This window comes from Panthera pardus, unplaced genomic scaffold (assembly GCF_024362965.1).
Source record: "Panthera pardus isolate Hobbes unplaced genomic scaffold, ASM2436296v1 HiC_scaffold_22, whole genome shotgun sequence".
Classification (NCBI taxonomy): Eukaryota; Metazoa; Chordata; class Mammalia; order Carnivora; family Felidae; genus Panthera; species Panthera pardus.
This window is the reverse complement of record NW_026526788.1, coordinates 73287596-73311196: the sequence shown is the minus strand read 5'-3', so window position 1 is coordinate 73311196 and position 23601 is coordinate 73287596. Positions and strand designations below refer to the sequence as shown.

At 51.3% G+C, this 23601-nt stretch overlaps 1 long non-coding RNA gene across 1 annotated transcript; it reads left to right on the top strand.

Annotated features, from left to right (window-relative positions):
• The first annotated feature begins 17591 nt into the window (after positions 1-17591).
• Positions 17592-23278, top strand: LOC109273024 (uncharacterized). The gene is made up of 4 exons (XR_002082713.2): positions 17592-17804; positions 18810-18863; positions 19464-19652; positions 20158-23278. It is a non-coding gene; the product is annotated as an uncharacterized LOC109273024 (long non-coding RNA).
• Positions 23279-23601: the final 323 nt, after the last annotated feature.

Here is a 23601-nt window from a genome sequence, read left to right as displayed (position 1 = left end):
AGTCAAAACAAGCGCTCGGAGTGCATCGGCTTTTATTTTTACAGCAATCTTTGTACCCAAACCACCGTAGCATTTTTAATAACAAACTGGCAGGGAGTCAGACATCTGTACTTGAAAAAAACAGCGCAAGCCAACTATTTCTAAATGTTTTATATTTACTTGTAACATTAGAATAACCATGAGGTTGCTTTTTGCATAATCGGAACCATTCTCATTAGGGTTCGACAGATCTCGTCCTTCATGGGCTTGGGCAGTGGTTTTCATTATGGCAGTGACATTGATCTGATGGGAGTGAATCTTTCCTTGAGCGTTTTGGGGGGCGGGGGGAAGGGGGGAAGAAGTTGAGAGAAGCTGGGGCAAGCTAGGAAAATAAGAACTCTGCAAAGATTGCCATCAGCTTGGAACTGGGGTGCCATGGAAAAAGCCCAGGCTGGGCAACCTTGAGCAAGTCACTTAACCTCTCTGAGTTTCCATCTACCCATAGGCAAGATGGCGACGATGATAGAAGCTATTTCATGGAGTTGCGGTGAGATCTAGACGAAATAACAGATAAAGGGGCCTGGCACGACACTGTGTTCCTGCTGTGTTCCTCCAAAATGAGTATTTAACATGCAAGATTCAGATGCTTTTACTCCCAGCGATTTCTATCTTTTTTTCTAAAGTGGGGTTGTAAGACTTGCCAAATAAAAATACAGGATACCCCGTTAAATTCCAACTTCAGAGGAACAATAATTATTTAGTAAAAGCATGACCCATGCAATATTTGGGACATACTTCCAGTCAATAAGTATTGGTTGTTTATCTGAGATTAAAATTTAACTAAGCATTCTGTATTTTACCCAGAGACCCTATTCTAGAGATTTAAGGGTCCGAAGAGCCTTACCTGGAACAGAACCTGGTAGGTGCTTGATAAAGATGTATTGAATGAACAGCTGAAAGACTGTAAGACCCTGTTGTAAGTCAGATTTGGTAAGTCTGTATGTTTTATTTTATTTTATTTTAATGCTTATTTATTTTTGAGAGAGACAGACAGAGTGCAAGCTGGGGAGGGGCAGAGAGAGGGGGAGACACAGAATCAGAAGCAGGCTCCAGGCTCTGAGCTGTCAGCACAGAGCCCGACATGGGGCTCGAACTCATGAACCATATGATCATGACCTGAGCCGAAGTCGGATGCTTAACCGACTGAGCCACCCAGGCACAACGCCCCCCCACCCCCCGCCTTTTTTTAAGGTAAGCATGTATATTTTAAACACACCTATGGATCAAGCATCTCCTTTCCCCGGAGGGGGTGAGAAGGTGGACCCACTGGCCACTCCAGCCCTCGCTGCCCCCTGCCAGAATAGACCTGGAATCAAAAAGGAGGGCAGGCTGCATGCTCTGGCCTTCTCTCTCAGCCACCTGCAGCCAATACAGAGCCAGATCGGTGCAGATACGTCTCAGCCCCTGCTCTGAACTCCCTTCCAGGGCTCTTCCCGAAACAGCATGGGCTGTAAGAATATTTCACACCAACTCACTTGATACTTCATTTGTTTTATTAAAAAAGAAGAAACAACTTCCGGTTCGACGTCCATTCTTTTCTCCCTCTTCTTTCTGGAGACCAGGAGACATCTGGGCTGGGCAGTGGGGAATGCTGGGCTTTCGGACTGGGAGAAGCTGTGGGGGGGGGGGGGGAGGTAGTCAGGTGTGGCCCCTCCTGGGCTTCCCAGGCCCACGCATGTCTGCATTCCCAGAAAGTCCTGAGCACAGAGGATTTCCCCAGGAATCCGGGCTGGACTTGTAAAGATCTGATCCCAACATCAAGAAAAAGAAACCAGCCAGTAAATTCCCAGTTAGTTCATTTTCTAAGACTTCTGAATGTGTTTTGAATTTTCTCTAAATTAAGATAATCATAAAAGGTTAAGATATTTAAACAGAGTTCCACCTGATCCCAGGGCTTGATTTGTATGCTTAATTAGTTCCCGAACATATGGTTCAGAGCTTCTTATAAAAACAGGGTAATGACTCGAGGTATATTTGGGTATTAGATTGAACGATGTTAAAGGGACATTCAGACCCATCTCAAAGGCCTTAACCTGCCCTTGATCTGTGCTGGAAGCTTCTGCTGACATCTGTTTCAAAGAGATATCAAAAAAAAAAAAAAAAAAAAAACCTTTCCAGTGGCCTCATGATAAAACAAAAATCCATACGGAGATAGATATCAGGCATTAAAATACTTAGGATTCAGCATGGCCTGAGGAATGTGTGAGGCCCCAGAGTGTAACAGTGGGGGGGCGAGGTGAGGGGGGGGCTCAGGCAAAGAAGGAGCCGGGGCCTCTGAGAACTCCCGAAAGTGCCGCGCCTGGGCTCAGTATGGAGAAGGAGCAGCTGGGTCACAAATGTCCCCAGGGCCCTTTGTTCTTTTGCGCGGTTCAGTCCCTGATAATAAATCAGGTGCTTCTGTGTGGGGGACACAATTCAGGTCACCAGGAGTCCCCTTCCCGGCTCCCATGCAACCCCGCTTTTCCCCACTCCCTCCCAGAAAGGTACTTTTGGAGACACCCCACCTCTCCGGTGGGAGTGATGTCTTGTGCTGGCTTATCTCCACCCCCTGGTCCGGGTCTATGACCGGTTCCCACCCTTAACCTCCTGGGCAATAAAGGGGAGATCTAGATATATATTTGCTGTGTGTAACACAGCTTCCAGACAAACCCCGGCCCAACTGCCCATCAGATTTCTGCCCTAAGCCCTCCCTATATAAGCACTCGGGGGCCATTCTGCCCATGCAGGTTTGGGCCACGGGTAGGAAATGACTGCCCCGAGGAGACGCAACCGTCGGAAGCCATACCATGGGCTGCACAGGGGATCGGGCCCATCTCTGATTCGGTGCTTCATGGCTCTGCCCAGATTCATGCGTTCATCCATACAGTCAGCTGTCCTTGAGCAAGCACACCCCAAGCACCTATTGTTGGGGGGGGGGGTCAGGGGGCGCAAGGTGCTATGGGAAAACCAGAGCTGATTTAAGGGTAGCCCTGCCCTCCAGGAGCTCATAGTCCAAGGAGATAAGGCAGACCCAGGAAGACGGGTATTTCGTGAGGCCGTCCCAGGTGCTGGAGAGAGGTGTCAGGGACACGATACCGGAAACCTGAGAGGAAGAGATCGTGTCAGGCAGGGTAGCAACGGCAGCTTCACAGAGGACGCGGCGTCTGCCCTGGGCAAGAAGATATACCCATTTGGACAATGGTAACTGAGGGCGACGGGGCATTCCAGGGGGAGGGATGGCAAGAACGAAGACCCAGAGACGGGAAACCACGGTATGGCCCCAAAACAGTGAGTTGCTTTCCAGATGTCCACAGCCTGCTCATTCGTCCCTCAACCATCCTTGAGAAGTCCATAAGGCAGGTGTAATTATTTCCATTTTATAGATAAGAAAACCAAGATGTACAGGGGTGGCACACACTTCCCAGGGTTTCACAGCTCAGATGCAGTCGAGACCGGATTCAAACTCAGGCTTAAACTTCCCAGACCGACCTTAGGCCAAAAAGTTAAGGAAGGGTCAGACCATCAAGGGTCTGAAAAGCTGAGGAGGGCTGAGCTGACTGCTGTCTCCTGGGCAGTCGCTCCTGGGGATCGAGTGGGGACCTTCCAGCAGGGGCTGGAAAATCCTTTGGGCAGCTGGGAGCAGGGAAAGCCAGAGCAGAGGGAGGCGGAGAGCAGGAAGGTGAAGGAGGAACCTTTGATCCCCCAGAGATCCTTCCGTCCAACCTGGGCCGGGAGCCAGAGGAGAGAGGAGAACAAGGACTCGGGAAAGGGGTGTTACGCTTTTCTCATGCAGAAGGCAGGACAGGAGGCTCTAGGAACCGCTGTCGCTGTGCTTCCAAAGGGCTGTCTCCGATTCCTCCCGAAGTCATCTGGGACCGGGACATCAGTGACAGCCAGCGGAGTGTTTACAACAAGCCACCTGCTGTCACATAGATTTCGTCACTTGGTCCCCATAACAACCACAGGAAGTGGCTCATTTTCTTATCTCCATTTTACAGATGAGCAAACTGAGGCAAGTGGTGGTAAAGAAAGGTGGCCACGGTTAGCCAGGGAGGAAATGGCTTCGACCGGAACGTGAACACCTCTTCCCGGAGCCCCTCAGAGCCTGAGCTCCCGACTACTACCTACGACCTTCTCCGCTGGGTCTTACGTGCCATCCAGGTGGTCACGAATGGGGTGTCTCTCGTTGCCCATCAAAGCGCGTCTGCCTAGCTGTCCTGGGCACGCAAACCCCTCCCCAGTCTGGCCCAAGGTTACGTTTCCCCCTTGCTACCTCCCCCTGGGTCCCGAGGGATGTTGCTGCCACAGCCTGGCAGGCAGGAGGCCAGATCCAGGCTGTGATACTGAGAGACAGAGTGAGTCCCTAGAGCTGGGGAACCAGCCTGGGGCGGCACAGCAGGAGACCTCACAGCCGGGCCAAGCTCCGTGGGACGGAGATCAAAGCTAGTGGGGCTGGCCCAGCAACGAGGAACAGAAATGAGCAGGGGTGGGGCTTGTCCCATATCATTCCTGTGGCTGCATCGCTTGGCTGGGGCTTCTTTGAAGACCTGGGACACCCCTCCCCACTTGGAGTGCGAGGCGATGACCCCTTCTCCCCCCTGGATCCCATGTCGGGGACTGGGGAACCAATGAAATGGGGGGTGAGAAGTCTGTGAAAAGGTGAGAGTTCAGTCGCCCGGCCTGGCTGCAGTGACCCCTTGTCCTGGGGCTCCCTTCAATGCGCGGCCTGTGGGTGGCACCTCGGGAGGCTGGGTCCACATCCAGGCTCCCTGGGGGAGCTGCTTGCGTTTTCCTGCGTGAGTATGGATCCCTCGTGGCTCAGTCTGTCTGTGGCTGTGGGCACAGCACCATGCACGTTGTAGGCCTTCCAGAAATCCTTGAGAGCTGGCTGCTGGAGAGACACCGCCTTCGTGTGGCCCGAGATCTGTAAAAGCACCCAGAAGGGACCTTTACTGAGAGCCAGGGTGGTCCACAGCATGGGAAGAGCACTGTCCAGGGAGCCCATGCCCAAGGCTGTACCCTGGCTTTGCACAAGTTTCCAGAACAAACCACATCAACTCAGTTTCCCTATCTGTGGCACTAAGGAAAGGCTAGCTGGTCCTAACGTTTCCACAAAAGCTCCGATCTGCCAAGCCAGGGTCACATATCAATGTGTCCTCACCCTCACCTTGCCCTTGAAAGATGGTCAAATGTAGGGCTTCCTCATCTTCACCAACTGGCCACCTCTTGGTCAGTTCTTAGTCCTGGGTCACCTCCTCTGAGAGGCCCTCCTTGACTACTCAGCCTAAGCATCCCTTCTACACCCCAGGCAGTCTCTACTGTCACCCTCTTTGTGGTCTCCATCTGACCTTTTCCTGTCTGGATATTTTCCCCACCTGTTTATTAACTGTCTCCTTGAATAGGATATAAGTTCCAGAACAGCCGGGAGCCTGTCTGAGCTTTGCCTCTGCTGCTCCCTGCTCAGTCCCCAGAGCCCAGCATAGAACCTGGCAGAGTAGGGACTCAGCTGATGTTTGCTGAATGAATAAAGGAGCCATGACCACTTTTCCGTGTCATTAGGTATTCTTCAAAACCATGTTTAAAATGGATACAAAATAGTTCACAGCGTGGGTGTATTACAATATATGAAACCGATCCCTGATTGTGTGACATTTACATTGTTTCTAATCAATAACGATCACTTATTAAGCACCTAAGAAAATCCCTTTCGTTTTTCTTCCTTACCGTCTGTCTCCTGCCGTAAGCACATCAGCTCCATGGGAGCAAGTCCCCCGTGTGTCACTGTCCCCAGGCCCAAGGGCACGGCCTGGCACACCGCGCTGTTCAAAGGTATCTTTGTTAAATAAAGTAAGGGCTTTCCTCCCACCAGGAGCACTTGGAATTATTTTGCTCCTCCCTGCGGTTCTACATTTTGAAAATGGTCTGTTTACCAAACGAATGCACTTATTATGAACTAATTGTTTGCCTATCCTGAAAAGTCCGTTCGAGCTGCAGCCACACGGGCACCTTCTGACCGTCACGGGAGACCCAGCGTCATCATGTCCGGCTGATGCCATTCCATATCACTGCAAAGGAATGCGAAGTGTCAGTCAGCCCAAGTGACCTTGCCGGGAGTCACCACACGGTTCCCCGAGACTCTTCGGAATTGCAGAAATGCTCAGGAGTCCACAGAATGATCTCGGCTAACCCCGGAGCCCTGGGATCACTGCACTCTACGTCCTCGCTGCTGCCGGGGCTGCTGGTGGCCAAGGGACTGGCCAGCTCCCGTCTCTATCCCTGCTTACCGCTGCAGGCCCCTGAGGAGACCCACAGGCCAAGTTCGGCACTGAGGCCACGCAGGGAGGGCACGAAGGACAGCTTCTGGGGAGCTGTCTGGCCCCTAAACACGTGGAGGACAGAAACCTGGCTGCACACAGAGGCCCCTCTGCGACTGTGCAGGGCTAGTCCAGATAGCACGATATACCAAGAAATCCTGGGGGTGCCAGGGTACCCCTCTAAGGACAGCCACAGAGGTCACGATGCACTTCCGGGTGGAGGGCCGAATGAGCACAGGACCACCTGGTCTTTCTGTGAAGACCTGAGCACAGGTCTTTCTGTAAAGAAAGTACGGTTACCACTGTTAGATTGTGTTAACTTTAATGTGCTTCCGTAGTATCACTAACACTTCTCCAAGGTGCCTTTTGACCCTTCAAAGGCGTCCCGCGGGCAGTGTCACTTCAAGCCTTATTCAGGGGGGTGATGCAGCAGATGTCACGGAGGCCCAGAAAGACGCTGTGACAAATCTGAAGCCAGCCAGCCGGATGGGGGTGGAGAGGCCAGAACCGGAGCCTGGTTACTCGCACCAGGCTTCGTTCAGCCAGGGGACGCAAATGGGGACTCGGCTCCACGAAGCGGCTGCCAGATGTCAGGGTCAGGGTCGCCTCATACAGTTGGGCGGACGGGGCACTGCTCCACGGCAGCCTCACCAAAGGAATGGCAGTCACATCTTGTATATCAAAGATTTGTGTATTTATTCCATTTCTCTGGGTTGCAATAAAGTGTCTATTCTAATAAAATCAGCATATTGTAACATTTTCCATCAGGCAGAAGCGACCCGTCTTGGGCAAGAGGCCCCTTTTCTTAATGTGCTCGTAGGTACTGAATGATTGCCAGCCATCCTGATAGAAGCCGCTTATATTTGGGAAACTGACACTTCCCTGGGCAAACCGGAAGGAAGGGTGGTGGTCTCACTATGCCCCCAGAAATAAAGATGCCCCATTGGCAGAGCAATCTGGGAAAAGGCAGCGTGCAGGATAAAGGACTCTGCAGACAAATAAGACAAAAGACAAGCTAAGAGGAAGATGGGCAAAGGCGTGACCCATTGACTAACAGGTGAAGAAAGGGGCATCGAATATGTGAAGGTTGGCTGTGGGCATTTGTCATTGTTCGTCCCACACAGCATCCCGACCCCATTCCTCCTGACGCCTGGCTGATCTTTCAGGGCACAGTGGCCTTTTCCCCCTTGCAAGTTGTCCCCCATTGCGAGGGGGACCTGCTTCCCCCCTCCACTATGGAAATCTAAGGAGGCAATTCCTCCTTCTCTACACCCCTGGGGCCACGGGGCCAGGCATAGGAATGTGCTTGGCATGTGGTCATTGGGCTACCCGACAGACGCCATAGATGTCACGCAGATTCGGTACCCAGCTCCGTGCAATCAAGGGAACACAAATTAAATCAACAAATACTATTTTTGCACCCAGGAGAATAACACAAACCACAATAACTGTAGCGAGGCTGCAGGGAAACATGCTGTCGCGCACTGACGATAACATGTCGATTGCACAGCCTTCACGGAGAAGAACTCGGCAGCATTTCTCATAAAGCGCCCGTCCTTGAAATCAGTACTCACTTCCAGTGATCCCGCTGGAGAAGAGGTCATACGTGCACAAAGACACAAGTAGCAAAATATTCATTACCATAGTGAAAATGTACAAACGAATCCAACATTCAGGGGTGAGAAACACTGAGATTGCTGTGCGCACGGCCATAAAAACGTGTCAGAGATACGTCTGCAAACGACACTGGGAAACGCAGATTCCTTGTACGTATCACCTCCTAGGAGCACAAACACGAGAGGGTCCTATTGCAACTGTACCCATGTTCCAAACACAGGGAGAAAGGTCTGAATAGACCCTTCACCAGCTGTTGACAGTGATTGAGGCTAGGAAGAAAAGTGTAATTTTGCTGCATGTACTCAAACGTTCACAAATGAGCCTTTCCTCTATCTGCGTGTTCCTAGGTAGCCAAGTGGTTAACCCCATTGATACTGGGGTTGAGCTGCCTTGAGCCCAAATCCGGATCTTGCTGTTTTGTTAACTGCCTAACTTTGGGCCCATGATCTGAGCGTTAATTTTCGTAACTGAGAAAATCCACATACTGTGCTTAGTACAATGCCTGGCCCGCGGGAGTGGCTCTCTAAATGTTACTCATTATCTTGGTATCTCTGCTCTCTCTTAGCCCCTGATCTTTCAAAGCCAAAGAAGTTGCTAATAAATGTTTGCTGAATGAATAAGTTTGGGGATGGTTAAGACTGTCTTTCGGAGGTCTAAAAGTCCGGAAGAGAACAGGCTAGGGGCCAGACCTTACTATTTTCCACAGTGTTTTTCACACTGTGGGTCATGATCGTTAGTGGGTCCTAAGTCAATTTGGTGGGTAGCAACCAGCATTTAAAAAGTAGAGAATAGAAAATGTCAAAGTGTAAGGAAGAACGGGTAGTATTTCATGAAATTCATTTTGTGGGTATGCGTACTAGGTGGCAATGTAAAATGTATTTCTGACCATTGACCACAAAGTCACAGAGGGAAACCCCGGCGTCAAATGCAGCCTCCCGTGACAGTCTGGGTGTGCTGTCTCCAGCCCTCTGCTGCCCAGTTCCACGTTCAATGTCACAGCCAGGGAGAGGCAGAGTCTCCTGTGGCAGCCCCACGGGCCTGTACGGTGGACAAAGCATACTAGCACCCACGTGACCGCCTTCTCCCTCCCTCAACCTGCTGGAGGTCCTCCCCTCACCCAGATGGTGCTGGTACTCGGGGTGGGGGGCAGAAACCTCATGCCTCATCTAAGATTCCTAGGGGTGCCATAACCAAGTACCAGAGACCGGATGGCTTAAAGCAAGAGAAATTTATTCTCTCACTTTTTAGGAAGCTACAAGTCCAAGACTCAGCTGTCATCAGGATTGGTTCCTTCCGGAGACGCCGAGGGAGACTCTGTCCCATGTTTCTCTCCTGGCCACTGGCACCTGCCGGAAATCCTAGGCATCCCTTGGCTGGTGGCTGACGTACAACTCCAATGTCTGCCTCCACCTTCACATGGCCTCTATGTCTGTAGCTGCCTCTGTTTCCGAATTTCCTTCTTCTTATAAAGACATTGGATTAGAGCCACCCTAGTCCGATATGACCTTGCCTTAACTTGATTATATCTCCAAAGACCCTATTGTTTTTAACGTTTATTTATTTATTTATTTTGAGAGAGAGCACAAATGAGCGGTGGAGGGGCGGAGAGAGAGAGAATCCCAAGGAGACTCCACACTGTCAGCGTGGAACCAACATGGGGCTTGAACTCACAAACCATGAGATCATGATCTGAACTCATGAACTGTGAGATCATGACCTGAGCCTAGATCAAGAGTGCGATGCTTAACCAACTGGGCCACCCGGGGAACCCCCAAAGACCCTATTTTCAAGTAAGGTTGCATTCACAAGTTCAGGTGCATATAAGTGGGTTTTTGGTTTGTTTTGTTTTGTGTGGGTTTTTGTTGTTGTTGTTGTTGTTGTTGTTGTTGTTGTTGTTTTGGAGTAGGGGGAACAATAGTCAACCCTGTGTCTACAGCTGCAAAGTAAGAAAGGAATCAGGTTGATGCTTCAGTCGGGGAGGACTCAAGTTGGAGGTAATAGCAAGGTTCTTCTCTGGCCCCCGTGTTGTGACCTTCATCTTGGGATTCTAGAACTCAAGGCCCTTGGCCTAGAAGGACAAGCTCCAGTCTGTGAAACCTGTGTCCACACTTTTGGAACAGCTGGAGTGGCTTGCCTAGCCGGCAATAAGATCTGGGCCGTTATTATGGACGCTGAAGATTTTTGCTTGAAGGAGAGAAATCACACCCACTATCTTCTCAGTCTATAATGGAAAAAAAAAAACTGAAGTCAAATTATGCTCCTGAAGTCCAACAGTTGGGATTGGTTGAGTCAGCCCAAGAGTCCAGCACTGGACTCCCTTCAGTGCTCTGTGTACACGACGTTTGTCTTTAATACTTAATTCTAACAATACTGGTGTCACCTATGGGTAGCTTGCAGGAATGGGAGAGACTTTATTTTTAAGTTTATTTATTTATTTTGAGAGAGAGAGAGCACATGAGAGCGCAAGTAGGGAAGGGGAAGAGAGAGAAGGCGAGAGAGAGAGAATCCCAAGAGTGCAGAGCCGCGTCTTGGGCTCGAACTCACAAACGGCGAGATCGCGACCTCTGCCAAAGCCGAACGGCTAGCCGACCGAGCCACCCCGACGCCCCAGGAATGGGAGAGACTGTACATCCTCTATAATCGTCATCAGCCTCCTTCACCAGCTCAAGGCACTTCAAATTTAAAAATGTTACCATGTGATATAGACCTGTCCTCAACCTTATGAAAGTGTGAATATAAGCATCTTTAGAGAACTCTGCAAATATCTTGAAACTAGAGCACACGACCAAAGCTGATGAAGTAGGCGTGACACCCGAATGTTGTGGCTTCAGTACATGACCCCTGCTCACCCCCTCCCTTTCCAACCAGATTGTCTGGCCAGCCCCTTCCAGCCTGGAATTCTAGACTCTAATGGAATAGTGGCGATGCCTACTTCCGTCTCCTCCGTGCCTAGGACATGCCAGGCTCCATGCTGAGAGCTCTACACAGATTATCTCACTTTTCCTTCCAAGAGCCCTTTGAAGGGAGAGTTTCTGTCCCTGCTAGTAGATGGGGAAGCTGAGGTCAAGTCCTGCCCGCAGGCATGTTCTGGGTTTCCTTAACCTGAATGTCTCTAGTGGGGCAGGCACTCCCCAGCTGTCACAGGCACTGACATTTCTGCTATAACCACATTCGCTCAAACACGGAAGAGAACGTTTTCTTTTTCTTAGCAGCGTTATTGCGATAAAAGGCACACACCCCACGATCACTCATTGAAGGCATACGGTTCAATGGTTTTCACCATATCCGCAACGGTTTTTACTACATATTGATTGTGCAACCATCAATCACCACAGCCCATTTTAGAACATCTTCGTCGCCTCGTAAAGAAACCCTGTACCCTTTTAACCATCACCTCACGACCTTTCTATCCCCCTCCACCAGCCCGCAATAGTCATTAATCCACTTTCTATCTCTATAGATTTACCTCCTCTGGGCGTTTCGTGTAAGTGGGACCAGGTAACGTGTAGCCTTTGTGTCTGACTCGTTCCATTTAGCATCGTGTTGTCCGGGTTCGTCCGCACAGCTGCGTGTCTCAGCACCGCATCTCTTTTTTAGGACAGAATAATATTCCGTTGTATGGATATACCGCATTTTGTTCACCCAGTCATCAGTTTGGGAGACGTTTCCTTGATCCTACACTTTCGATGCCTGTTACACATGTTCTATGTTATTTAATCCTCATAGAAGCGCTATGAGGAAAGTGTTATTATTACCACTGTTTTACAGAGAAGGAAACTGAAGTGCGGAGAGATTGCCTAACTTGCTCAAAGTCCCCATGGCTAGTGAATACTCCTGCTCGGCCATTGCTCGGCCACGGAGTTGGTCATTCCCAGCGACACCTGCTTCCTCCTTCGTCAGTCTGCCAAGGCAATGCATACATACCTCAGCCCGCTCACGTATCCCTCCGTGGAATCCAAATTGGTGTGCCAAGAGCCCCCCCCCCTCCTCCTTGCCGCTTCCCCACTCCTCACCCACACCCCTGTGCTGACCCCCACCCAAACTTGGCTCCTTCTCCAGCCTGCTCAATTCACTCCCTCACTCAGGAACCTTCCGGAAACCCACTTTTCAAGGCAGACAAACCCCCTTTATTCGACAAATGACATTTGGTCAACAAACCCCTTCAAGGGGTGTCATTTGAGTGCTGTAAAATCCTCATTATTTGGGACCTCACTCATTCAATATTTGTGATCCTTTCAAGAGGCTCTGCTGGGCTAGCGTATGGTTCAGTTATCAAGCTTTCCTCCGTTGTGAATTACGAATTCATAGCGTGAACAAGATTGCAGGAGGCATGTTTCAACAGAGTGTTTTCAAACCTCTTCAAAAATTGTAGAAACACCCAACAGAGACCCAATAGCTGAGATGCAGACCACACACAAGTCCTACCCAGTCTTTAAACAGGTCCCCTAACCATCCAACACACAACCTTACTAAATGGGAGAGTGGAGAGACTCTCAGTGTTCAACACACCACGATGGCCTCCCTCTAAAACACGTGGCATATAAGACTCACTCTGATTCTCCAAACCAGTCCTGGTCCTCAGCCTCGCTTCTTCCATGGAAAATCACATTCAGCAGAACAAGACAGTGAGCCTCAAAGTCCCTCTTGGGCCACACAGGGCTGAGAAGCACTTCAGATGGGTCTTGGGAAGGAGCCGCAGGAAGGGAGTTTTGGAGAGAACTTCCAAACTTAGAGATGCCTCCTTCCGTTCACACAACCATTCATCTTCCCACAGAGAAATTGCACTTAGCTGAAAAGTCTGAGGACCGTGTGACCACCCCCCGAGACAAGCACTCTAAGCCTTCAGCCTGCAGAGTGCCAGTTGCCTTGGATCCTGTGGTCCAGCAAGTGAAGAGAGGTGGGAAAGACCAGAGTGCAGAGTCTCTGCTGACCCTAGTGTTTCCAGAGTGAAACTTTCCACTTCTTTCTAGAATCTTAGACTCCAGGCTGTCAGATATTGTGGGTTCAGGCTGCCCCACCCTATCCTGGTTTAGAAGCTATTTTATTTTTTTTATTAAAAAAATTTAATGATGTTTATTGATTTTTGAGAGAGAGGGAGAGAGAGACAGAGAGTGCAAGCAGGGGAGGGGCTGAGAGAGAGAGAGAGAGTCCAAAGCAGGCTCCAGTCTCCCAGCTCTCAGCGCAGAACCTGACGCGGGGCTCAAACCCATGAACCGTGAGATCGTGACCTGAGCTGAAGTCGGTCACTCAACTGACTGAGCCACCCAGGCGTCCCAAGAAGTTAACTATTTTAAAGTAACGGAGAGATTTCAATCTTCTGTAGCATTCCAGGGGATGCCTTTTATCCTGCCTGCAGAGCAGTGTTAGTGACATCCTTTGGGGGTGGCCCGGGTAGGGGTGAGAGAGCAAACTCAGCCGAACACAGAGGTTTATGACCCCCTGAACCTTGGCTTCCACCAGCCCCACTGGTGTGGATTCAAGGACTAGTGGGCAGAGAAGTGGGAACTGTCTTCCCAACTGGCTTTGTAGCCGACTTCCCTCTGAGCCCGTCTCTCCTGCCACAAAATGGAACACTTGGCTGGAAGGGACTACCAACAGCTTTCAACTCATGCCCTAATTCTGATCTTTTGGTAGAGGCTGCCCAGAGAACTGTGTCCAGAAGGGTTTTGAGGGTTTAGGGGAGGGCGAGAACTGGGACCAATTAGCAATGTCTAAGGAAGGAGAGTCGTGGCACCAATTCCTTGTCAGATGTTGCCACTCCTGACGTTGATATCCAAAGCCTTCTTTGGCTCCAATCTCACGTGATTTTATACTTTTTCTTGACTGTCACCGTTTTCTTTGCCTTCCTCAAGGACCCATTTCGAGGGCCGTTCCTACTCCCTGGGAATTGACAGTGGTCTACAGACAGTTGCTTATAGGGTAGGGTTGGGCCATGCAAGTTAGGGACAAGCAAGGCCAGAGGAGGCCAGCTCTCCTCCGGCCCCTAGTGGAGTCTTTCTCTGTCGACACCGAACTGGAACCCACAGGGCACGGAGCACAGCCAATGTGGATGACCTGTTCCAAGATTACCCAATATGAGACGAACGTAGATTTGTGGCCTCTCTCCGCATGGTTTAGGCAGAGAGGACTAAGAAAGCCAAGCACCATCCGAAAAAAAGTGAAAATAATTTCGAACAAGGACCGCTAATAATGGGGATAGTCTCCCTGTCCGGAAAGCGGAGGGGTTGTGGCAACGGTGCAATGAGGTGACACGTGCCAAGTGCTGCGCACAGAGCCTGGTACCAGTAATCAATACCTGATAAAAAGCGATCCAGGGTTCATGGGATTATTCCCTAAGGTCACTCTTCGGTGGCGTTGGGCCCAAGGATATTAAATCTATTCCGAAACCAGCCCTCCCATCGGCAGGGCGGGAGCCCGCTATCTCACCGCCGGGGCCCCGCGTTGGCCAGTTCCAATAACACGATTAGTCATTTTTCATTCCTGAGATGTCTACCCATGGGTGGGTGCATGTGTGCATGTGTGAGTGCGTATGTGCCTTTCAGAGCAGGGGAAAATCCATATTCTCTCTCTTCTGACCGAATTAATCAAATAAATCTTCTGTAAGGAGCTGCTAAATGAATCACAGATGGCTCTGCCCTTTTACAGGTTGCAGAAAGCACCCGTTACAGTTCTTTTAATTTATCAGAGGAAAAAAGATGCCCTCGTGTGCCCCTTCCCACTTGCAATAATAATCAGAACCAGTCTATTTTCCGAGGGTCCGAGACTCATTTTCCAAAAATGTGTATCAATAGATGTAACAGCGGGGAGATTATTTTGCCAAGTTCCAGCCTCCAGCACGGCAAAGGTGCCCTGGCTGGGGAGAGCGTTTATAAAACCACATTTAATAAAAGAGAGTGTTATATTAAGTATGTTTGCTAGTGTATTTAAGCATATGGTTTCCATATCAGCCATAAAGATGGCAAACACATGCTTTACCTTCTTTCTAACCTTTCCTGGAGACGTCCTTTCCAGGGGGTGGTGGGACGGGAGGATTTGGGGTGGATGCGAGTGTGTGTTTTGTTTTGCTTTTTACAACTCAGGCGCACATGGGAAAGCACCAAGGAATGTTCAGAAAACATGCGAAGACTCTGACTTTTCTATTTATGTAATTAACCCAAGAAACTTGCTTTGCGCACTTCCTTCAGCGGCCCCAACATTCTCCCAGCGCCCTGTTGCCTCCTCCAGGGCGCGGGGGGCTGGCTGACTTTAAAGTGTGAATCAATTTCAGCTGCAAAGAACTTAGGCTCCTGGATTTAAACGTGGTAAATAAAGCAACAGCTCCGGGGATGGCTGCCCGGCTTTGTGTCCGTGCGTCCCCGTTCACCGGTGAGCCGCCGGTCTGCCCAAAGATCCCCTTTGGGTACTTGGGTTGGGTATTGGGGAGTCTATCTTTTTCCTTTGCGTCAGAGGCAACGGGCTGTGGCCTGTGGGCCCGGGGTCCCCAGAAAGGCAGCTGGGAAAGGCCTCCGGGGACCACCCCCCTAAAATAGACTAAACGATCCCCTGATTTGGAGACAACCCCGGAAGCCAAAATGCCAAGCCAGGAAGGAGATTGGGTGGGGGCATCTGCAAGGGGGCCGCCCTGCCCACCCCCACCGGCCCAAACAGATTTGCCTGAGCGAGTTATAAATCTACTGGTACCATTTCTTTTTCGTCACTTGCCTAATCCTGTGCCCTTCGTTTCATGTGCTGTAATTATTAACATCTGCTTTCTGAGCCTGGGCCGCGTGGAGTTTGCAAAGGCAGTTTTCAGTCTAGAACAATGGTGACAGCTGTTTCATTTAGCCTAGGGCCAGCACTTCCTGTTCAGTCTACATCTGCCCTCCTGTGTCCAATTTCTGTTTCGGGGTTTTGTGTTTTGTTTTCTGGGTTCCCCCCCCCCTTCATCCGACCTTACTATACGTTTACGAAGAATTTCTAACTTAGCACTCCAGCTAGTATTTCTAGCACATATGCTTATTAGATTGGCGAGCCAGAGAAAGATAGGAGAAAGTCAGGGTTGTCTCCAGCAGCTAGCACGGTGGAGGGCAGAAGCAGAAAGGAGGGCTGACCAGGGGCCCAGGGAACCAGACTCTAAGGAAATTCCTGGGCCTTAAGGTTGTAGAATAGGTTGACCTCTCGGGAACTCAAGACACAGGAAAAAAATGGGGTTAGCTTATCTGTCCCCTGGCCTGGTGTCATCTCCACAGCTTATGAGGTAAGGGGTCACCCAAATATCCTCCTGGGGGGACTGTGCTTCTGGGTGGCCACCAACACTCGCAGGCCCTTCCCCTTTGGGAACCATGCAAACTCATCAGGTGGGCCAAGATTCAGAGGCTCTGGATTCACTTTTTCCCCCTGAGGCACCAGTAGCGCAATAAAAACCCCTTCTCTTTTGCACAGGGAGGTCCGTGGGGTGGGGGAAAGGATGTGGTGTGGATAAGAGAGTGAAGGAATCCACCTTCGGACGGTCTGCCTGGACCCTTTTTAGCATATATGACTCCGTGTGACCAAAGATTGTGGAGCGTGTGCCCCGCCCCTGGCCTTCCGTCCACCCCGCTTCTCCTAATTTCGGGTGACGCAAGCGTGGGGTCCCCAGCTTGGCTGGCACGCAGATGCCAGGTTATCATTTGAGACCCCACCCCAAGCACTGGGTTAGAGACAGACGCCAAGATCTGCGTAAGCCGCCCTCAGGCACTGCTGGATACTGATCGCCAAATCGCGCAGAAACCAGTCTGTGCGTGGATAATAGTTTGCAGGGATGGGTTCGTGTCCCGTGGGGGCACAGGGCAGGGCCCGGGGGCCAGGGCACCGGTGTCACCCCTCCGACCAGGACTTCCTGAGTCCGCCTGGGCTTCTGCCCATCTCCGGGCATCGGGACTGGCAAAGTCCCTGGAGATCCGCTGCCCACGGCCCCGTCTTTATTTTTCTCGAGAGATGGAGAAACTCAGCGCCAGAGAGGGGGAGCGCCTCCTACAGGTGCAGCTTGGCGGAGCTTGAGTGTATCAATAGAGGAACAAATGAAGGTGACTCTGTGTTGCTTCTGGAAGCTTCTGGAAGCTTTGTCAACATTTTATCTATGTATCTATCTATCTATCCATCTATTTATGAGAGAGAAAGAGAGAGCAGGTGAGGGGCAAAGATAGAGGGAGACAGAGAATCCCAAGCGGGCTCCACACTGCCAGTGCAGAGCCCGACGTGGGGCTCAAACCCACAAACCATGAGACCGTGACCTGAGCCCAAATCTAGAGCCAGACTCAACCGACTGAGCCACCCAGGCGCCCCCCTTTTTTTTTTTCACCATTTCTAGATGAAGTGTCTCTTTCAATCCCAGACCCTCTCTGCCCTTCTAAGTGGCTCACTTGAAAATAGCTGGGGCCTGGGGCGCCTGGGTGGCTTGGTCGGTTAAGCGTCCGACTTCGGCTCGGGTCATGATCTCACGGTCCGTGAGTTCGAGCCCCGCGTCGGGCTCTGTGCTGACAGCTCAGAGCCTGGAGCCTGTTTCGGATTCTGTGTCTCCCTCTCTCTCTGCTCCTCCCCTGTTCATGCTCTGTCTCTCTCTGTCTCAAAAATAAATAAACGTTAAAAAAAAATTAAAAAAAAAAAAAAAGAAAATAGCTGGGGCCCGACTGCCCCCTGGGAGCAGTGAGCGAGGTCGAGAGCTAGAGAGACCCCAGCTGTGGCTCTCAGTGCCGTAGGCCCACGACAGCTCTGCTGCTTCTGGCTGCCAGCAGAGAGCCGGCCAACTCCAGCAAGTCCGGAAGTTAGTGCTGACTTGAAACCCGGGGTCAGGGAGGTTCCTGGCACGCCGTCGAGGGCCCCCATGTCTTTGCAGGGGTAAGTGGGCAGAAGGAAGAGCTCAGGTGTGAGAGAGGTGGCTGAGAGGGTCCTGCCCCCCCCACCCTCCCCACCAGGTGTTGGGGGTGCGGAGTGGAGAAGGCCCAGACCCCGGGGACCCTCACCACTCCCAACCCTTGACTGGAGCCTGGAGTGGCCGAGAGGCCTGACCCGGCAGGGATAGGGGGCACGAGGGACTTTCCTTGAGCTCTGGAATCAAAATGGAGGATGGACCAGATGGGGCTGGGCCTGGGCCCCTTTGCCCTGCAGGAGAGCCTCTCCCCTGCGCCCGCTCTCCCTGCCCTCCAGCCCAGCCCCTTCCCCGCCTCCCCCTTCTCACTCACTCCTTTACTTCTTAAAGTTAATTGCAACTTTTTTCTCAGCGCTCTGATCTGGATAAGCCACATCTCATTAGAAAAAGATTTAGCAGGAGCCAAAGCGGGCTGGAGAAGGAATCCCTAATCAACAGAGAAAAGATTTAGGTGTAATTGCTCTCTCCCGCCTCCCCACCACCCCCCCCCCTCCAGCCTCGATCTTTCTCTGCTCATTAATCTGAAAAGAAAGTCGCTGCCCAACGTCTAGATGTTCAAGTATCTGCTGTGGCGGCAAACACATCAAAGCGTTTTGGGTTTTTCTTTTGCAGGGGGTGTCTGTATGGAGAGCTTTGGTTGTTGGGGAAGGTGTGGGTGGGTGTGTGAACCCTTCGGTTGGTCAGGCGCGTATGTGTGCGAAGCTCTTTGGTCATCGGTGTGTGTATATGAAGCGCTTTGATTATTGGATGGGTATGTGAAGCCCTTTGGATTACTGCGTGTGCGTGTGTGTGTGTGTGTGTGTGCACGTACACGTGTAAAGTGCTTTGGTTGTCGAGAGGTGCGGAGTAGTGCCTAGTCCCCCTTCAGTGTGTGTATGTGTGTGTGCGCTGTGCTTTGTTTGTTTGGAGGGGGGTGATTCCACATGCACTAACCCGTCTGGTCTCTTCCTCTCGCCCCAATTAAATCCCAACAGATGTCTAAGCGGTGACACGCGGCCAATGAATTTAGCAGCAGACCATCTCCCCAGGTAGGACCTTTGGGTCTTCACCCATCCAGCAATGGAATGACAGAACCTTTTCACGCTCTTCTCCCAAATTCGGAAATGTGCTACGATGACCATGCTTTCCTTTGTAAATGGGGTGGGGGGAGGGAGAGCTTTTCAGTGGGTAATTTTTTCATGGAAAAAGGACTGCATGCTCGAAGAGAGGGAAAGAGGCAGTACCACTCCGATGACGTTGAATCTCACGAGGGACGGGATCATGAAAAGTCAACCCCTCTCGTACCCCTGCCCCTGGCTCCCGCCTGAATCCCCGCCTACCAGTAATTTCCGTATCATTCCAACTACAGGCCGCGCTTGTCTGTTCCACAGCGCGGCTGTGGAATTCGCGCTTTGCTTTTCTCACTTAACAAACTATCTCAGAGATCGTTCTGATCTCTAGCAGCATGGATTGACGCGAAGGCTGTGTTTTGAATCCATAAAATTAGTTAACTGAGAAAACCATGAAGGCCCTCTTATCCTGAGCACCAGCCAAAGTGTCGGGGAGTCAGCTGTCTCCCCAGTAAAATCTACTGATAGTAGCCTGCCATGATGCTACCTCTTACATGTATTGCCTCGTTCAGTCCTCAGCAGACCCAGGGAGGGAGTTATTCTCCCATTTGTAGATGAGGACACCGCTGCGAACGGAGCTTGGGAACGTGCTGGAGTCACACTGTAAGCGGCAGGGTCAGAATCTGAACCCAGGCAGTCGGAAGGCAGAGCTCTGGCCCTCAACCACTGCCTTCCAGAAGAAGACAAGGAACTGTCTGGGAGCTGGAGGTAAAGGGGGAGTGGCAGAGTACCCCCAAACCAATGGGAAACCAGAGCCCCAGGACCTTGGGTCTCCCACCCACTTTTCCCACTTTGGCCCAGCCCAGGCACCTGGTCCCCCTCCTGAACCCCAGGGACCAGTGTCAGGGGAATCCAGGCAGAGAGTGGTCCCATTTTCCCACCTCAGCCCCCTGTGGGTGGGCCCTTGGCTGTTTCTCTGAGCACAGCCCCTGAGCACTTGCACCCCGACCCCGAAGATTTATCGAACGTAAATACTGGCAACAGAGGGGGAGCTCCCTTGGAAAGACCGAGTTTCGGTTCAGGCCACCGAGTTGAGCCAGGTGCAGTGAGGCCATGTTCTAAATTGGAAAGCAAGGACAGCATCTGGGCTCCATGGTGACCAGAGCCCTGGGCCCCAGATCTCACGGGGGAAGGGAGGGCACAGTTCCCGTCACCTGTCACCTCGCCCTCCTCTCCGCTCTTGGTCCTGATTGGGCTTTCGTCTATGGTGCAGTTGTTATGAACACTCCTGGCGACGACACCGAGGACAAAATGGACACGAAGATTTGCAGAGCGTGCGGAAGTCCTGTGTGTGACCCCGGAGGAAATGAATCTGGGGAGGGAAGGTTTTCAAAGGCACCAGTGACCTGCTCAGAGCAGGAAAGACCTGGGGGTTTATCACCTCCACTGCTGAGCCCAAAGGCAGACCTTCCAGGCCTGTCAGGGTCCCAGCAGATTATCCTCAGGCTCCATGAAGTCGGTCTGTCCCAGACAAGGCGGAGACACACAGACTCTTAAAATATAGAGCTGTGTGCTCACAATATTTATCAAGGCCTAGATCAGTGCCATCCAGGGCAGTAGCCACTTGCCACGTGGGGCTATTAAGCACTTGAATTGTGGCTAGTCCAAACTAAGATGAGGTGTAAGTACAAAATCCACACCAGAGTATGCAAACTTGGAGAGAAAATCAAACACGAAGTATCTTGTTAACAATTGTATATTGATTAGATATTTAAATGGTAATATGTTGAATATACTGGGTCAAATGAAACCAAATAGAAAAATGAAAAACGGAGCCTAAATGTACTTTGAGTCACCTGAGCCCTTGACCTTTTTTATTTATTTTTGAGAGAGAGACAGAGCGTGGGCAGGGAGGGGGCAGAGAGAGAGGGAGACACGGAATCAGAAGCAGGCTCCAGGCTCCGAGCTGTCAACACAGAGCCCGATGCGGGGCTCGAACCCATGAAACACGAGATCATGACCTGAGCCGAAGTCGGACGCTCAACTGACTGAGCCACCCAGGCGCCCTTCCTTTATCTTTTTTTTTTAAGTGGCCACTAGAAAACTTCAGATTACGTCTGTGACTTGCATTTGTGGCTCCTGTTACATTTGTGTTAGCACGGGCCTGTAACACCCCCTTTTGTGAATGTTGTTATTCCCATTTTATTGATGAACAAACCGGCTCAGCGGTTGAGTGGCTTGACCAAGAGCATCGGCCAACGAGCCACAGAAGCCGGAATTCACATCACGAGAGGCCAGTGCGCCTGGCTGGAGAGGCTCCTAAATTTGATAAACTCTTAAACTGAGATGTGGTGTTGTTTTGACAAGAGCTCATGCAGAAGTGCGTAGTGCCAGCAGGGACTGAAGCCAATTTGGAATCTGCGAGCGCAAAATAAAAGCCTGCGACTTGGTTATTGGAGTGGCCTCCCAACACGAGTCAGGGATGGTAAGGTGCAGGATACTTCTTGGTGCATAGAAGCGTGGGTGGGCTTCTCAGTTCTCCGAGTGAACTTGGGCGGCTCCCTCCCCCTCTCTGGGCCTCAGCTTCCCCATCTGCGAACGGAAGGGGCTGCATCAACTGTTCTCTGAAGTTCGTCAGGATCCACAGTGCATCTCAGCAGATGCCCCCCTCTCAGCGGCTGAGAGTGAGCTGGAGAGCAACTCACTGGGTCCTTGGGCAAGCGGTGTCTCTCTTGTGCCATCTGTGAGATGGGGACGAGGACAGCATGGGCTTCAGAGAGCTGCTCGGAGGGCTAATGAGATCACGCAGGCGGTGCCCTCCGCGCATGCCTGGCACACGGGGGGCACCCAGTGCATGCATCTCTCGTCCTCACTGTAGCGGCATCCGGGTTGACCAGCTGGCTTGGATAGTTCTGGGTCAGTAGACGCAGATTCACAAGCAGTGTCTGCCTGGGAGCCTCCCCCTAACCTGACTCACTCAAAGGCTGAATCTGATCAAAGGCAGGAGCACCTGATCTTGGCTTCTGAAGACTTGGTTACGGCTGCAACTCGTCTCCCTGATGACACGAGTGACGGAAGCGCCCAGGAAGAGGGTGGCTTGGCGGGGGCCCAGAGGACGGTATTGCAGAGCGAGACCCAAGGTTCTTGTAACAGAGCGTCTTCTGGCACGTTCTGAGGAAGCCGGGAAACTTCCACTCCCCAGGTGCCGTGTTAATTTCTAGCGTTCCTTCTTTCCCTCGGTTGTAGCGGTCCAGTGTCACTTTTCCATCTTTTGGAGGAGGGATGTAGATCCGGGGCCACAAACCTTCTTCGCCTCCATTTTCCCCCACCGTGGGAGGACTCTGACCTTGCTTGGTTCTTCTCGACAGCTGTTTTCATTTTTTTACCCTTGAATTGTGGGTAAACAGTCTCTCGTATTAGATAAACGCTTTATCAGCTCAGCAGCTCACCCTCTACCTACAACTTCTTTCTCACAAATGCAAGGCTGCATTAAGAGTAAATTAAACCGGATTTTTGTCTCCTGGGTTGTTATTTTGGATTTAATTGGGAGGAACCTGGAGTTCAAGAGTGCAGGCTCCCAGCTGTCTCTGGCGTGAATCGGCTGCCATCTGCTGGGCAATGCTGGTATGACACGGTCTCCACGCCTGGCACCAGCGGTGAAGAGGTCCATCCGTTCAATCAGGAAACACGTATTGAGGGGGAACCGTGTTCCAGGCATGGTTCTAGGCACTTGGGGTTCATCGGTGAACAGAACTGACACATATTTCTATTCTTCTGGAGCTTACGTTCTTGCAGGAGGTAACAGGCAATCGATGATAAACAATAAAGAATACCGTAAGTTAGAAGGGGGTGAGTGCATGGGAAAAAGAGGACAAAGTACAACATGTAAGGGAGGTGGGAAGTGCTGGGTGGGGGAAGTGAGTTGCAATTCTAAAGGGTTTTCCAGGCCAGCCTCATTGAGAAGGTGACTTTTGAATAAAGGATGGAAGGAAACAAAGGCGTCTGCCATGGAAGTATAACAAGCCTTCCTCATAGAATGGATGTAAGTACAAAGGCCCTGGGGTAGGACTGTGCTCTGTGCATTCAGGGAGTAGTCGGGAGGCCAGGGCAGCTGAATGGAGTGAGCCAGGGAAGAGGAGTCAGAGAGGTGCTCAGAAAGGGGGAGACGAGCCAGATAGTGCAGGGGCTTGTGGGCCGTTGGTGGGCTTGACTGGCTTGGGCTACCGTCACAAAACATCGTGGTGGCTTACTCAACAGACGCTTACTTCTTACAGTTCTGGAGGCTGGGAATGCCAACAAAATAGAGTCAAGCCATGTGGGCCGAGGTGACGTGTGTGTGTGTGTGTGTGTGTGTGTGTGTGTGGTCTGTGAGTGTGTGCATGAGCGAATGTTGGAGGGTGTGTTTGTCGGGATGGGGGGTTGTGTGTAGGTATATGTGTGTAATAGGGAGCAAATACTCAGTGACTGAATGCTTCATTCTTCCTTTACTTATACCACAAGCTTGCTTCCTCAGTATGTCTGCTGGGACAGTTGAGGCTTCTGTCGAGCCCCTCAGTCTCCTTTCCCACCAGCTCGGCCCCAGACCCTGTAAGCGGGAAGGCTCTTGTCCTCTTGGCATATTTACATACAGCAGGCTGACTTCTCCCCTCAGTCCTGCAAATGTCCCTGGATATCTTGTCCCCTGCAACTTCCGCTGCTCGCCCCTCGTCTCGGGAGT